The sequence below is a fragment of the Oenanthe melanoleuca genome, chromosome 9, assembly GCF_029582105.1.
Source record: "Oenanthe melanoleuca isolate GR-GAL-2019-014 chromosome 9, OMel1.0, whole genome shotgun sequence".
Classification (NCBI taxonomy): domain Eukaryota; kingdom Metazoa; phylum Chordata; class Aves; order Passeriformes; family Muscicapidae; genus Oenanthe; species Oenanthe melanoleuca.
In genome coordinates, this window is record NC_079343.1 from 9,971,327 (window position 1) to 9,988,380 (window position 17,054).

A 17,054-nucleotide genomic window follows, 5' to 3' on the forward strand; every position below is an offset into this window, starting at 1 on the left:
TTATCAGCAGAGCTACCCAGCAGCCAGGGCACAATGTGACAGCTCCATAAGACTTGTGCCTTGCCACCACACACCTCCCTCAGAGCTTCATTGCAGCTGCTGAGATCCCAAACACTGCCCACTGCAAAGCTGCTCTGCCTACACCCTAGCCAGGAACACTCAGCACAAAACATTCCACGTGGGCACAAAATAAGGCTTTGCCTCTAGGTCTCCACTTGGGAAGTCAAAAGGCAGTCAGAGCTGAACACTCAAAATGAACATTTTGCTTGCTGAGGGGTAATTCTGAGCTCGATGACAGATGGCTGTTTTCCTGCTTTCCAAGTATTACCATTATTTAGAGGAAAGTCTGCAAAAATGTTTGTACTGTTGGTAAGTTTCTTGGGAGACCACCACAAGTAAAATATTTTTATTTTAAAAGAAAGCATGTCATTTCAGTTCAGAAGCAAAGCTTGAAACAGAACCTCAAAAGTGGAAAGTCTTCAGTAAGTTGTTAACTGAAGTCACAGATTTTCAGAGGGGACTTTAACTCCACATCAATTAATCACCACTAGTTCCCCTCCTACAGGCCAACCTTTAAGCCAACTACATTATTTTTAGTGTGAGATGGCTTGAGGAACAGAAGGCATCCTTGTTTGATTTTTTTCAATTTTGGATCCCAGGTTGTCTGACTGGAACAGATTTTCAGATGACATTAGAAAAGCCTCTGAAATAACACCATTCAAGTTTTGCATGCACAGCTATTTGCACAAGCCAATTCTAGGGTTTTACAAGACAATCGGCTACATAAACATCTGGCTGCTCCATTCCCAGCAGCTGATGAGCGAAGGGGACCTTTGATCATTCAACAAAGCCAGATCCCTCCTGGGTACAATCCAGCAACCACCACAATTCAAGGGTTCCAAGTTTTGCTGTTTCCCTGTCCTGAAGCACACAATGGATATCATGTGCATCTCAGTGTCATCCACAACAGAGAAAATCTGAGGCTGAAGACACAGGTTAGAAATAATTTGAAAACCATGATATTACACAAGGTGCTCCTTCACTTTTATAAAGATTAAAAGAGGAATAGCTTCAAGCAGCAATGAAACAGAGCTACATGTTATGATCTATTTTCCCTGTAGCATCTGTAGAAAGCTGATTAGTTCCAACTCATGCTCAACAACATGAGCACTTCCACTTTCATGTTTTATCACCATTGTAGTCAGAAATTAAAAGACTCTGGTGGCTATCACTGATGTTCCCAGCCTGGCAGAGTAAAGCCATTCCTGAAGGAGATTTGGGATTGCCTTTTCTGCTTACACAGTAGAGAAATCACAAATGTAGTTTACTGTGAAGTTGCCAATATTTAATAGTGTTTAATGGTGAGGTATCTGAGTGGAAAAATGGTGCAAGTGTCTATCTAGAAAACAAATTAGTTCATCAGCTTCCACTGAGTTTCCCTCTTTGCCTTCATCCCTGAATGTGTGCTGCTGGGTAGGAGTAGGGGGGCTATTTATTTGCTGAAACACCACCTCAGAGATTATTCTAGGGAAAAAACAGGAGGTAATTCTGAAAATAGAGGCAGCAACATGTGCACCATTGAAGAAATAATGTAGGCAGGACAAAGGGGTAGATCTCAGTGATGACTTGGCAGAGCTGCCTATTGCAAGACCCCCGACCTGCCTGGCAGGGAGCTGCTGCCCTGTGGCAGCTCAGGCTGCAGCCAGCCCAACCAACCCCACAGCTGCTTCCTCATCAGGGCTCACAGAGGATGGCTGCCTTTCCATTCCTTTAGCTCTAAGTGCATGCACAGCAGAAGGAATGAGCAATGCAAGGTCCATTTTGGCCCAGCCCATTTAGTGTGGAAGATATTCTTCTCCAGTTTGTCACATGAAGTGCTCTGCCTTCAGCCTCTTTTCTGTTTGGCACACAATCAAATCATATTTAGAGGAAATCCAATTCATCTATAAAAGCTGCATCTCAATATATTGTGACTTACTTCTTTTCCCTATCCCCATTCAAAGGGAGAGAGCACAGCACAGCTTTCAAAGCCATTCTCTTTTAAACATTACTTTCCATCTGTACATTTTTCAACTTCCAAAACTGCACTTGGTACGAAAAAAAGAACAGCAAAGAAGCAAGGTTGTCTTACTGTATTATATTCATTTAATAATCATAAGCAATTTCTCAGAGAAGCCCTCCAGGCACAGTTTTAATGTTAAAGCAATTCTTGCTTCATTTTAACCATCCACTGATGCAGAGCTGATAGCCCAGCTCATTAAAAAGTACAGGGCACTATTTCAAGAAATGTCATAATGTATCAGGCAGAGTTAAGTCACGCTGCACATGGCAGCCTCGATGCACAACACCAACTGCTCTGACACTTTCTGAATCCAGCTCTGGAGCCCCTCTGCTTTGGGCTCAGCTGCCCATGTTGCATGAAGTCACACAGCAAAGCAAAGCTTCCTGCCACAGTGTCATCTTTTTCAAGAGGCTTAGCAACATTTAAAAATGCATGAATCTCACTTGAGTGACAACCCATTTAACCAGCTGTAAAACTCATTACAGGAAGGATGGCTGGAGAGAAGATAAACATTGCAATCATTTCTTTTTAAACTTCAGCATGGAAAGTCCCACATTAGGTTGACTAAGGAGTCCAAAACAGTGACAGAGCTCTCACTTTGTCCTGTTAGACACTGGTTTTTGGTCAGTAGATTTGTCATATCAGTGATTAGATCCAACACCTGGACTTTGCAAATTGTAACTGGCAATGCAAGGAATCATGAGGTTCAATTTAGCCCCCAAATTATTCTTTTGAGGGACTGTGTTTCTATTGTCTCAAGTACTCCCGACACACAGGAGATAATTATCAATCTTTGGACTCATATAAGATGATAATGAAACACATCCTCTGCCTATCAGAAGGTATTCTTTTAAGGAAATGGGCATTAGAAGAAAGCAGTAAACCCATCCCAAGCCCTGTCAGGAAGGTGTGTATTTGGGACTATACAACATACTGGAAAAAAAGTGTTGACTTCAAATTCAAGAGGCTCTGTTGAACTAGGTGTTACACCCAAGTGAGACACTGCAAAACCAGAGTACCTTCCTGGTCCACTCTGATTCTGCAAACATCACGCTGCTCTGCTTAAGGATTTGTGTTGCTTTCTGGAAGAAACCCTTATTTTTAAACTAAGGCCCACTAAAAGAAGATTAACTGCTCTTAAAAAGTACTTAACTACCTCTTTGCTTGTTATCAAGTGGCCCATACATATCTGTCAGATGAGCCCCATTGATGATAATGCATTAAATAAACACTTCTGCTTAAAATACATAAGTTTACTTATGAGTAGTTTGAGACACACAAATATCTACAGATTATTCAGTTGAAGAATCCTCTGCTCTCAAAATGTCCATTCAGCAACACTGCCAGATACTGTTTCACAATACTACAGGCTCACTTATTCATAAACAAATCATTAACATTCTTGACATAAATCCATAGTGTACAACAAATCCCAGCTATGATAGTGTTTTACTACATTTGCTGTGCCCATCATGAATGGGAGGTCTGTTTTCACTTAAAAAACCACTCTCAACAAATAAAAGGCAAATTATTCTCTGCAAGAAAACCACCAGGATGAAATGCCTATGCACGGATTACAAACTAATTATCAAGTTCATACAGCAATAAACCTGGTATTCAGTTAGAGAAAAGGGCTGCCAAAATTTATGCAAGAAATTTTCTTCCTAGAACTCTAGTAACTAAGAAACTTTGAAGGTAAAACACACCATTACAGGCTTTCATATTTTCCTCAGCTACCCAAGAAACCTTTCATACCTTTTTTTTATTTTTTCACACATGGGCACAAGAATCATTTGAGAAGACCCTTCAAAAACCCTTCAGCTTTCGCTCACTGCCTGGGGTTTATTTACAGCCTTGGATCAGGGTTTCAGCCAATCCCAAAATGATCAAGGCCATTTTTACATACCTACATCACAACTTAAATTAGACTAATTAAAAGGAACAGAATAGCTTAATGAATGCAGCAGGACCAGGCTCCTTGTTCTCTCTGAATATATTCCACATAGATGACAGCACAGGGCAATACTTCCCAAAAAACACAGCCCCAGGTGAATTCTCTGCAGGTACCCCAAAACTACTCAGTCATGCAAGTAGCATCCCCCTGTACCAAGGGGCACGGAGGGCATGGCAAGAAGGGATTCCCTGCTCAGAGCTGGTCCACAGAAGCATGGGACAGCACTTCCCAGGACAAATCACACAGCATCCAGCCATTGGCAATGACCAGCCACCAGCAAAGCTTTGGATATCACAAGATTAAACCCTCCACCCTCAATTCACTGATACCTTCCTTGCCATATTTAAAGAATTAAATGCTTCCCTGAATGGCCATATTTAAGTAATTAAAAAAAAAAAACTAAAATAAAGGGTGGAAGATAGTTAAGTTACTATTGATGTTCTTGGCAGATGAGAGATGTGCTCACAGAGCTGACTTCTCCCTGGACTGATAAACATAAAGCAGACTGCCTTCTGTGCCGGCTGCCAGCTCAGCCCAGGGAATAAAAGATGTTTTCAATTCCGGAAAAGATCCCTGTGCATTGAAACACTGAACACTCAGCAAGGCCTCAGCCCCTTACTCACAGTGCACAGGCCTGTGGGCGCCAGGGGCTGCTCAGAGAACATAAAAATATGCATATGGCAAAGTTTTGCCAAAATTAGACCTTTGTTATTGTAAATACATTCAGATTTTCATAGCAATTACATTGCAGATTTTTAGGGGCATGACTCCTCTTTATTATTTCCATTGGCATGGCTTTTCCATTTCAGCTTGCTTTAGTTCCAGTTCTGTGATAATTTCATGGCAGTACAGTCACATGTGAATACATGCAGCATGAATGGCTCACCATTTTTAGCTGCAACTACTGAGGACTGATTCTGCAATTCAGAGAGCAGGTCTACAGGATCTATTTATGGGTCTCACTCTGTACCCAGCCTTTGAAAACATTTCAGATCTACTTTTGCCAGAGAACACAGCTACCAAAAAACCACTGGGGTTGTCTAATCTGGCTTTTGGTATCACAGAGCCCACCATCCCTAAAGTTCTTGCTTTCACCCATGATTGCCTGAAATTGTAACATATCTGTTAGTTCGGAAACCATCACAGCTGAAGGAGTTCAAGGGATGAATAAATTTAGGAATCTTCTCATTTGCCTCCCAAGTTTTCTGAACACCTCAATCACAGTTTTAGATGTTGTCTACAACAGTAACAGATAAAACCTAACTTTAAAAAAACAACAGTTTAAGACAGAAAATCACATGTAATCACACATCTATAGTAAATGAAGTACTACAGAAGTGCCAGACTATGGAGGAGGCCAGACTAAAGTGATACATTATTTGAAAGAAGGCAAACAGCTCTGCCGGGAATCAGCAGGGAAACCAGACAAGTTAATCACTCCTTTGCAGAATGACACAACAGCCAAATGACACTGAAACCTCAGTGTCAAGTCACCCAAGGAAATGTCCATGGACAGAGCAGCCCGGGAAGCCCCTGCTTAGGAAACACAGACCACACGAGCTTGCTGAGCACTGCTGGGAAACTGCAGGACTGGAAATAACTAACTGGTACAGAAAGACTCAGAAGATGCTCATGATCTGAAATAATTTTATTCTCCTGAGTTACTGGTACATCAGAGATCTTACAGGGCAGCTTGCAAAGAGGGAGTGATGCCCGTGAAATGCCACCTGCAGAGTGTCAAAAGCTTCTGTGCTGGCCCGTGGAGAACTGCAACAGGAACAGCTAGGAGTCAACAGCGAAAAAATCTGAATTAACAGGGAGGCTGAGAAGAAATCCTGAGGACATAACTGTTTGCCAGCCTTGATAACCCATTTTCTGGAAATATCAGTAGCTCCAACCCCACCTTTCCTTTGCTGACCAGTAAGAGCATAAAAACCATTAAGTTCTCCAAATGAACAGCTGCACAGCACCTGGTACTGCTAACAGCTCTTCACTAACCTGGTTTAGAAGCTGAAATAAACACTACACTTTTGTTTCTAAAGGCAAAAGTTGGTCATCCAAACCCATCTGTCACTGGCTGTGCTCCGAAACACATCTCTAAAAGCCCAGCTTGCAATTGCACTAAGCACACCCCACTCACAGGGCTCCAATACACACACTGACCAAGCACTTGTCTCCTTCAATACACTAGTGCTGCATTTTGCACACTGATCTAGTTCCTGGAAAAGGGGAGGCAAAAAAAAAAAAAAAAAAAAGGCATGATCCCCTGGCCCCTGATCCAGCAGCAAAGTTTTTAGTATTTTAACAGTGATTTCAAAAAGGAGCAAAGCCAAGCCTGGATCCTCAGATTATCCTTTGCAAAACCCCAGCATCAGCATTAGCAAATTAAAAGGTCAAATCAGATGGCTGACACAGACTGTAATTTCTGCACCCATATTTATTAACACTAGGTACATAAAACTGAGGAAAAGAAGTGCTAGAAAAGCACAGTGATGTTAACCACTATGGTGAACTGAATGTACCAGTCCTTTTCTCCAGCCAGGAAACATTTTCAAACTGTTTCTTTTAAGCTAGTCACTGGGTAGGAAATGCTTTTTAGACAGAAAAATATTTTCTTTTCCAGAAGACACCATAAAACCCAGGCACAGAGCACAGTATATGTTTTGATGAGAATTAATTACTTGTTTACCGTGGTAGTTCATTACACAAGTAATCCCCACACATTGTCTAAACAACTTATTTCCTCCAGTGAGTGAGGAAAGGTCAACATAAACAAAACAGTTTGATTTTTTCTAAAGGGGAAGATGCAGAGCATTGGCAACACATCTGCAGGGTGTAAAAAGCTGAAGAACAACATTAGAGGATGTCCTTTGAGCACCTTCCAGTTTTTTCCAAGTGAAGGTATTCCAGAATGAAATGTTACCAAATATAATGGAATTGAGTTGTTCCAGTATACAAAAGTATTGTTCTAAACCAAGAGCTATTAATTCTTTAGAGCTGTGGGCTGTAGTTTATCATTAGCATCTAGAAGTGAAGGATGGTTATAACAGTCAATTCCATTTCTCCCCAGTGACTAAATCATGTACTAGCTAAATCATTTATGAATGTCAAAGGGTGACAGTTTTCAATTAAGATAATGAGATTCTAGAGGCTCTGGCCATCTGAACCCTGTTCATGGATTTTCTTGCCAATTAAAAAAAACAAAACAAAACAAAACACAAAAGGAAGAAATCTCAAAACTGATTTTACTAAAACTGGGTACTAACAATTCAGCATTAATCCTACATATCTGCTAGCTAGATATACCAAGAATAAATATTTATACTAGTCACCACATGCTGTAAGGTATTAACACAGGGTTAAGAAGATATTAATGGAATCATGGACATTGGAAACTGAAATAATTTTGCTCCCCTTGTAACTCTTCAGCTCCTCAGGCAAGGACCCAGCCTTTGTACATACAGCATCTCAGCAAATGGACACAGCATCCAAGGCCTGGCTGCTCTAGGAGAAGAGGGCAAAACAATCAAGGGAGAAAATCAAGAAACTGCTCACTTTCACAGCAGGAGTGGGCAGCCTCCCCAACATCCAAAGTGCTCTTCTGGTCCTGGATCAGGTCCAAATGAGGACACCCTACCCACTAGGCCCTTTACTGCTAACTTACATGGAGTATATAAGTGCTGGTAGCAACAGCCATTATTCTTTTTAGCCATCTCACACCCACTGTTCAAAGTAATTCTTTCTACTGACGCACTAGTTTTTAGAAAAAGAAAAACAAAAAAATGAAAATAAACCATCAAGAACCACAACTACACAGTAAAAGTGAAGATAAGCTTCCCAGAGTAAAACTTCAAACTGCCACAGAAGTTCAATAAAGTCGAGTCAGAAAAGTAACACCACCTTAGACTTGTTGGTTCAGATATTACTAAGCACTGGCCAGACTCCATGCTTTCTCTTTTTATTTTACTTACAATTAGCTGGCAAGAGACGATGATTATCTAGAAAAACCACATTCCCTTTTGACCTCCAGGTGTACAAAGCGGAATTAAGTATTTCCTAAAGCAAACCCTGGATCTTTAGGCAGTGTGCAGTAGGGCTTCAAGCAGCTGCAGCAGCAAGTCACCACACAGTGTTTATGGCACAAACTCTCACCATGGAGCCCTATTAGCTCCTGGTCAGATCTATCAAGGCAGGCTCTGAGAGCCATGGCAGTGTCAGACAGATACCTGCCTCCAGACTCAGTACAAACTGCTGCATACCTGAGAATTTACAAGATTACAGCAGATTTCTGTAGAGTGGTGTGCACTGCCAGCTCAACTCCCTGTTCCACTGGAGATCTGGACTTTTACCATCTCTGTTCCCAGCTCACACCCATACTCTGGAAGAATTAGAAGGGCCAAAGAGTGCAACAATGTCAGGTATTGTGAACCACGCAGGCAAAACAAGAGGTGTTACTGTAGTGCAGGCAGCTCTGTTCCCCAGGGCAATGTCCCCATACAGAACACAGGATCCAGTCACCTTGGCATTGCTGGCACTGAAACCATCTTCTTCCCAGTGGAAAAACAGATTACATTTAGGAGGTGATGATATGCTTGAAAGTCATTTCTCCCCACCTCCAATAGACAGACAAATTGTGCTGCGTCAGTTTGTTCCTGTTACAAAATAGTCCCCAGTTCCCCTGGAGAGCTCCCAACAGCTCTGTTCCCCCTCAGCCAGTCCATCCAATTCAAGAGCTTTAATAAAACTCTATCTTAAATAAAACTACCGCTGCCTGATGAGACCTACTAACTGGATACTACAAAGACTAACTTTTGTGGAAACTGTTGCACAGCCAAAACCACCCTGAACTGAGGCTCTGCAGCACAGCTGCAATCGTGAGCAGTGACTCACACTGTTATCTAGAACTCCTCAAATTTACATCACTTTACATCCAGCATGGGAAGTCACAAATGGCACCGGCATGGCAGTATAAGGTCATTTAAAAGCAAAAACCAAGTTACAGAGCTCAGTGGAGACCAGATTTAAAAACCTCCCAGACAAGTGTTTAAAAATTAAGAAATAAAAAAATTAAAACGGACAGATTTTTGGGAAGTGAGGAAGAATATGACTGCACATGTATGGATTTGAGAGTAAGAACATGTTGGAAACAATTTTTCCTTTTCCCAGGATGAGAAAGACTGCTCTTTAACTTCAGTTTTGTAATGATGGCTGCTGGATAAGAAACATTTGCTTGTTCCTGAGAAATGCTGGAAAAATTAAAAAGCGAAGTGGACATTTTTCACCCTTTGAAGAAACAAATACATTACGTTTTCACAAGAAAATGTGAAAGTAAGAAAAGATCTCAGAAACAGACAGGATTCACAAATAAGAAATACAGGTTTTGGCTGAAAACACAAAATATCTCCTGAGGCTCTGGAGGTGTGTCAGGCTCTGGCTGACCATGGAGCACCAGGGCTGGTGATGCTCTGAGCCCACTGCCAGGCAGTGCTCTGCTCCCTCCCTTCTGAGGGACCCACACTCCCTTTTTCCCCCCACAGAGAGGAGGAACTGGGTGACTGTGAGGCTTATTAACACCTCCATAAGTATTCTGTAAAGCAGTTTTCCCCCAGCCCCAAGTGAGTGGGCGGTGCACTCGCTGCGTGACAGACGTTCCTCTGGCAGATACAGAGCAGCCCCTGATCCAAACAGCATTAGGGCCTGGGCCAGGATGACCTCAACAGCACACACTTTCCAAAAAGAGACATACAGAAACATTTAATTCAGCTCTCTTAGACATTAAGTCTTGTCTCATATAGCTACTCCCAAAAAAACAAAAAAAAGGCAAGTAAAATTTGGACTTCTAAAAAAACAAATGAAGTTTCTTCTCAGTCATAATAAAAGAAACATAGGGTAACTCCACTGGCATTAGTATTGGCACTTAGATTTATACCAACACTCTCCAAACCTGAATTTGGACCAAAACCAAAACCCACATATAGACAGGGGCGAAGTTTATCCCCAAGTGAACAAAAGAACATCTCTTGCAGACATTAATGGCTTCTGAAACTCTCTAGCTTGATATGACATTAGTGATTTAAATGCCAAACCACATTCGCTCTGTTTGTCTTGGGAAGCTCCACATCCATGTAAGAACACCCTCAGACCATAACAGAGGAATGAAAGGTCAGGCTGCTGCTTTCAGAACCAGTGCAGTAAACTTGTAAACTTGAACAAGGTATGGGCATTTCCCTGCTCAATGCCACCCACTGCAGCTGGCTATTCATCAAATATCATGTAAACAACATGAATAACTTCTGATCCAGAGAAATAAAAACTCAGCTTGAAAAAAGCAATATAAATACACTCTGGAAGTATTTTAAACCAACCAGAAATGAGTTACTTCAGTGCAAGGTTTCTGCAGACATGGCTCCTGGGCCATGCCAGGTTACTCATGAGCCTCTCAAGTCCCCAGCTGATGACCTGCTCCTCCTGCACTCAGAAGCTCCACACCACTTACTTCCTACAGCTCTATATAGCACCTCATCCAAAGCCTCCTTAGATTCTGTCTTTCTGACAAACCCATGTAGATACCTTAATCTATACAGACCACAGTGCTCCACATGGCTGGACCCTGCTCTGCCCTGCTGGAGCACAAGCCCTAGGCTCAGAAAAACTCTCAAGCTTGTTCAGACACAGGGGTGAAAACCCTGAGCTGCAGCTCTGAATGTCTCTTTCCAGTTGAAGATCTGTCCATGACTCATTTCAGTTCATGCTTGCAGCTCAGCATCTCTCCAAATGTGACTTTTCCTTAGGGGAGACGAGCTCCATCACTTCTACAGCCTGAAACTTTGTCAGCATCTTAAATGTGAGCAGGATGGGGGAGAATGGCTTCAGCAAAGGAATTATTAAGCACTATCTAGAATTTATGACTAGAATAAGTGAATATTTTTCACTGTCTTCAAGTTCCAGGGCTTTTCACTACCCTTGGTTACAAAAGGCAGTCATCTCATTCATTTAGAGATGGGTTTCAGGCTGGCCATAATGCCCAGACAGGCTCCCCTGTGCCTTGGCAGACCCTGCAGCAAGGCTGGTATTTCTGACAGGGCTACTTCCCACACCTGGCAGTCCCACTTCCCACTGGACACCCCCAAGGAAATGATCTGAACTCTGTGCATGATGGTCATTGAGGAAAAAACCTCAAGTCTTCACAGCAGGTTAAATCCTGGGAACTCTGTGTCCCAAGCCAGAAGCTGCAGGACTGTGAAGGGCAGGTGCAAGGAGTCACACATGACCTCAAAAGATGTGAGAAAAAAACTGACTATTGCAACACCCATCTGTGGGAAAAGGCAGAACCTACCTGTTCTTCTGTAACCTTTCAAATTGTTCAACTCCTCCTTCCACAGCAGCTCTGTATTGTAGAGGAACAAGATTAAAAAATTGCCCTTTGAAAATGTTACATGTCCCAGCACCAAGCTTCAGGCTCTTTAATGAAAAAAGAGCCTCTAAACACCAGATCAAAACAAAAGTCAGTCACAAACAAATGCTTCCTAGCATTCCTTATAAACCACAGAAAAGTTACATAGCCATGGCAAGATAAAAGTGAACAGATTCAAAGGCCTATCTCTACACACCAGGATAAGGCTGCATGCATAAATCTGAGTGATTTAACACTCGTTTATCAAAGTGAACTGTCCAATCTCATAGACAGTAACATCTCTTCTACAGCCTTCAGCACAGATGCTCCATCAACAAGAATGGTTCAGGGAGGGTTCCACCTCCCCCATCATCCCACCCATGTATCCCAACAGCAGCACCGCCCATGGCAGCACAGCACAGCCTGAGGGGAGCCAGGGCCACAGATCCACAGATTCCAAAGGATGAACCTGAACCCAGCTCAGTCCCTATGCCTTGTCCTTGGCTGGACAAGGGGCTTTGGGTGTCTCAGAAATCACTGATGGGTTTTTTTCTTTGTTACCTACCAAAAAAAACAAGCACCCAGCACTCTTCAGCATCGCTGCACATCCCTCCAGCAGTTCATTCTAGCAGGAGGCACCAAAGCTGTCTTTACTATCAGGATTTTCTCAAACACACAGAACCAAGCTCAATAGGCCCTTTCAGCCACACTATCAAGAGGGCAGACATAAAATTTTCAAAATATCCTTCCTTCTAATTCTAATCCAAACAACAGAGCACAGCTGTGAAAACTGAAGCCTGTACAGATCTGCTCTGTACAGGCTCCTTCTTAAAAGCACTGGGACAGGATTCAAGCTTCTACATTTTCTGATTCAAATTTATAGTCAGGCACAGAAAATTCCCATGGACCAGGAAAAAAAGAAAAATGCTTAAGCTGACAATTTTCTGAAAGATGAAAAAACTCACTGCTATCTTCTGCTGACACACTGTGCAGTGAGCTGGGACAGAGGACCACACTGTGCCCTGACAAGCAGGCAGCTCAGGGAGCTGCCAACTGGTGTTTGCTTAAGTTTCAAAAGATACTTTTCTGGTCAAAAACCAGAAAAAATATAATAAATGACATATGGAAAAGCTAAAATTGGGCAAAAGGTTCGGTTAAATAAATAGCCTCAAATGAGGGGAAAAAGGATTAAAACCCTGTTTTTGAAGTCTGATGTATTTTCTTTCTAACAATTTTGCTGCTTGTCTTTTCACTCTCCAGCTCAGAGCCAAAGCCAGAACAACCAGCACACCATAGCACAACTCCCAGTACTCCTCTCCCCAGCAGAAGGGAATACTAGAAAGCCAAGGACAAAATTCCTTAACACTACATTAGAAACCAAGTTCAGCATACTAAGCTGGATGGGGCAGTTTTGATGAATAATAACAGGGATTTGGTTATGCCTCTTTTCCTTAAGCAGAATGACAGGGAAGGAGGGAAGGGTGATTTCTCCGCCCAAGAAACTACCATTTTCAGGTCAGTGTCACTGTGATCAGTTCAGAAAGCACAGATTAATCCTGACAGCAGGAAAGCTGGTCCCCAGCTACAGGAAAGCTGCAGAGCAGCTGAGACTCGCTCTGGAGAGCCTCTCCCTGTAGCCATTCAGAGAAGGAATGTTGCACCCAACCCTCCCTCCTGTTGCTCAACACCCAGACTCAGGGAGGGAAAGGAGAGCTAGAAATTTGCAGGTTCAGATGATATATTTGATGTTGCCACCATCAGCATGCCTTGGCCCCACACAGACCCCAAACTCCCCTTATCTTGCCTTCCAGCCAGCAGAATTACTCAGAAAGCTCCACAGGAGAGAGAGCTGCTCATTTTAAATGAGACTATACAAACCCTCTGGATCTCCTGTAACAGACCAATGGATGGGTTTCCTGCTCTGCTCTTGAGTCATCAGACTGACCCAGTGAAGTCTGGATCAGATCCTATGCAAGATCTTCAGAGCAGCTTCTTCACCAGTGGGACCAGACTGAACATCAGTTCTCCTGTCCAGACACAGTGAGTGGGTGAGTGTTCACAAGAGCACAGTCCACCAGGTAAAACACTCTCTGAAAAAAACTGGCCCTGAACAAAGCTGAATACTGTAAACTTACTCCAGCATCATTCTGCAAGCTTCTCATGAGATGTATGGAACAACCATCTCTCAAACCCAGAGGGAGCTTGGCATGGGAAGAAAGAGGTGGCCACAAATCTGAGCTCCAGGACACTTAGATTTCTATCTGCTCTCAGTTTTCTTGGCAGCTCCCATCAAATGTATGTGGAGAAAATGTTTTCATATGAAGAGACATTTGAAAATTGTCTAGCATAACCAGACCCAAGGCTACAAAAGGGGTTGGTGCAAGGACTGACAGCCATGGTGAGATCCCAAACCCAGCAGCACTGTACTCAGCACAGCTCCATCAGTAAAACTCACCAGCAGCAACCCAGTTAGAAATGTCCCTGCTCACATTGCCTGGAAGCAAAACCAGCCATTAATCTTTGAAAGGGATGCTTATTTAAATGGTCCCAGTGAAAACACTTATGGAGGTTTTTCAAAGACCAACGCTCCAGGAATCATCACCAAACTGCCAAGGTGTCAGTGCAATGAGGCCACCTTAGTCATTCTGAGGCTATGTGTAATTTTGTTCAAGCAATATCATTAAAAGAATATTAAATACTGGCAATACACAACTTTTTATTTTCCCTTCAGATTCTATCCAAAGATTTATATTTGCCACTCCATATTTTCAGTATTTCAGCAAGAAAAACAAATCATGAAATGTTATATTAGGTCTTCTCAGGACACTTGTACAATCACCCACACTTAACATCTTTGATCAAAGATGACAAAAACAGCTCAGAAGACTTAACACTGTCACCTGTAACTTTTCCAGCTATTATATGAAGTGCAAATAAGTTCAATTACCAGACATCAAAGCACTATGGAGGAAAAAATATTGTAAGGACTAAACATTGCTTAAAGGTACTTCTCAGCTACACATTTACCTGTCTCTGGGTAATCAGCCTCTCCTCTTGCCTGCACAGAGCCACATCAAAAACACACTAGTGCTGTAAGGGTGAGGACACAGCCCAACACCTCAGCACCAACCCGAGGCACGTCTGCTGAGAAGGCAGCCATGCCTGGAAGGAAAGAGTAACATCTGGGCACAGCACTGCTGACTGCCCTGTCCTGCTGGATGACACCAGCAACACACAGAATCTGAAACAGGCACTTAAAATTCTGAATTACTTAGACTGAATGCTTTAGTTTGCCCTTCTTCAATGAAATCACTGCTTAATTTCTTTTTTCTTGGTCATCAAACAGGCTGGCAGTTTCATAAACAGAAACTAGTAGTATACTATAAATGAACCCTGAAGATCATTTCCCAGGGGGCTTTCCACAAGGCGCTCACTGATTTTGATTTTCTTTTGGTCATAGAATGCTTCCCAAAATTAACATTTTTCCAGAGCCATTCATTTTCTACAAAGAATAAACAGCATAGAAAAAAAAAAGGAACTGCCTGAGCTAAGTGGTGCCAGATGAGCCTCCAGGAATCACAGGGCTTTGTTTTAAAGATTCCTGACTGCTGTAAAGTCATAGCAGCAAGGGAGTGCAAAAACTCTGATGCCTTGAAAGATATCCCGAATTTATACAGTGCCAAAACACCGGGCTGTAAGACTTCAGACATCTGCAGCCACATGACTAAGGCTTAAATTTCAAATACTTTTCATTTTTTCCTCCTGACATAATATTTAATGAAACCAGAGTTCAGTAGTAGAATCATTCCTGCAATACATGCCTTGCAGCATTTTCTACCTAGACAGCTGTTTGTGTCCTTACAACTCGCCTGTTTGGTTTAGAAAGGGTTTCCATATGCCTTAAAAATTGGAAAGCTATTGCTTCAACTGACTTGAAATGTATGTTGTATGCTGTATTTTTAACACACATATACATGTGAACACTGAAAAGGATTAGAAGCTCATTTTGAAAGCACCAATAGCACCTAAAACCACATTACATCTGAACACATGCAAACATTTGCCACCAAACCACAGTGGCTGTGATCACCTCAAAGCCATCACACATGTAAGCCTACCCAGAGCCAACTTCTTTTTAGTAAAAGAACTTTCCAATGCTCCTGATACGGGAAAGGCATTTGATGTGTATACTAGTGGTAGTGGCTGCATGTAATATACATGAACTTAACAAGAGTCTACAATCACAAAATCTAAAAGTATAAAAGTAGATTAAAAATGCAAGGCTAGAGGTACATTAACAAATTCCTGTAAAACAAGCAATATGTTTATGAAGCCTTAGAAAACTGTTCACAGCCCAGCCTGAAGGTGAGCAGCAACACCCCAATACTGCTGCTTTCACTTTTTTCACTTCCATTAATAGCTACACTGTTTTACTGCTGTATGGTAATGATGTGGAAGTACATTACACCAACAACTGACTGGTACAGCAACCTTACACAATCTTATTTCTCACGGACTTCAGAAGAGCTGCACAAGTTACATGATGGCAGAATTAAGCCCTGGGGTTCAGGAAATCAAACTTGCCCCAGTAAAGGACTTGAAGCTTCCTGCTCTTCATCACCCGCTTCACTTCATCTCATCTTGCCCACCCGCAGCTGTCCTGCACAGTATTTCACAGCACACAAGGAGAGATGTGGAACTTTACTTTATGAAAGAAATAAATTCTAACAATATCAGAATACACTACAGCCATCCATTATTAAATCCTTGCCCAAAAATGGCCCCAAACTGTAGGTTTCAATAAGAATACTGAACTTCCAGATGAGCAGACAGAGAGCACTGAAGTCCTACTGTGAACACTTGGCTATCTGCATGCCTGTATGAAGCCAAGCAGTGTCCAGCACAAAGCTCCATGACATGGCACCCCCTCTGTTCCCCTCACCCATGTAAGCCCACCCCCTGTACACCCACAGAAGCAGAGTGAGACCTTCTCCAAAAGGAGGGCTGATGAGCATGGCTCAGCTCAGGGATGCCAGCAACACAGCACGAGGCTGGGCAGCACCAGCTCTGCTGCTCTGGGGGAAAAGCTCTTTGGGCATGGTGATCCCTATTACCTACATGTGTCAAGAGAAGCAGGGAAACTTACAAACAGGGCCTATGAATAGCACAACCTCAGAAACTATGCACACATTGGGATTTATTATCTAGAAACAATGTCTGGCATCAAGCTTCCAGGAAAATTTAGGTTACAAAGCAAATAGCAGCCACCTCTCAGGCTGTGAGAACACCCTGCTTGTGTTCAAACACCACTTCAGAGTCCTCACAGGAGCATCACTGAGACCATCAGCTCCAAAATCCCAGCTGTGCTGCCAAGGGCTGCTGAGCCAGGCACAGAGGGTACATTTGGAAATAGTTTTAAAGAAAGATTTCACAATATTTTGGCATCATTTCAACAAGTGCCACTGCCACAAATGTCAAGCCACAAATCAGTGCCCTCTGCTTATAATCATTGATAATGTCTGCTGCAAACATGGCAATGCAAACCAGATCAGGCAGGTACAGTGACTCCTGACTGGAGTCTCCACATTCCCAATGGGGGGAACAACCTTTAAATACCTGAAGCAGCCTTGGCTGCTGCTCCAGAG

At 42.6% G+C, this 17,054-nt stretch overlaps 1 protein-coding gene across 3 annotated transcripts in view; it reads right to left on the bottom strand.

The window, feature by feature from the left end:
* Positions 1-17,054, bottom strand: part of PID1 (phosphotyrosine interaction domain containing 1) — an 83,245-nt gene that overhangs the window by 62,200 nt on the left and 3,991 nt on the right. The window lies entirely within an intron of this gene.